Raw genomic sequence first — 620 nt, 5'->3', positions numbered from 1 at the left:
GGGCATAGGTGGCTAAATTAAAGCATTATTCATAATCATGTATAATGAGACTAAAGCTCTACTCACCACTGTCTTCAAATTAGGGGCCCATTTTTCATTTGACTACAATAACATAAATGCAAAGGAAATGTGTTGACTTGGACAAAACGAGTTCAGCTTTTCAGCAGGAAGCTGAGAGCAAAGTGTGCTCCTGCAGATGCTGGGCAGTTGATGGCTGCCGAGTTTTTTCTTTCCTCACTGGGGATCCCTGCAGTGACCACAACTCATTCTGTTCCCCGGGAGAGGAGAAATGAGACCAGGAAGAAAAGCAAACTACTTTATACAGTGGCATCTCTCTAACAGCCACCTTCTGTCCTCATCCTTCCTCTGCCTGTTCTCAGTCAAAGAAGTCACGCTCAAAAACAACACATGAATGGCTTCTGTTGACCATGTGATCTCAGCTTATGATTTTGGAGACTAAATGGTGTTCCTTCAGGAACATTCCAAGTAACCCAGCTCCCACACCAGTGCAGATCCCTCCCTTGCACACACTGAGAACCGGCAGCACTAAAGCCCTCCCACACCCCAGTGAGGTTTCAGCCCCACCTACTGACCCACGTGTGGCCAGACTCCTCCCATAC

The sequence above is a fragment of the Pipra filicauda genome, unplaced genomic scaffold (genome assembly GCF_003945595.2).
Source record: "Pipra filicauda isolate LSUMZ 115617 unplaced genomic scaffold, ASM394559v2 scaffold1117_size28051_pilon, whole genome shotgun sequence".
Lineage (NCBI taxonomy): Eukaryota > Metazoa > Chordata > Aves > Passeriformes > Pipridae > Pipra > Pipra filicauda.
This window is presented reverse-complemented; position numbering follows the sequence as displayed.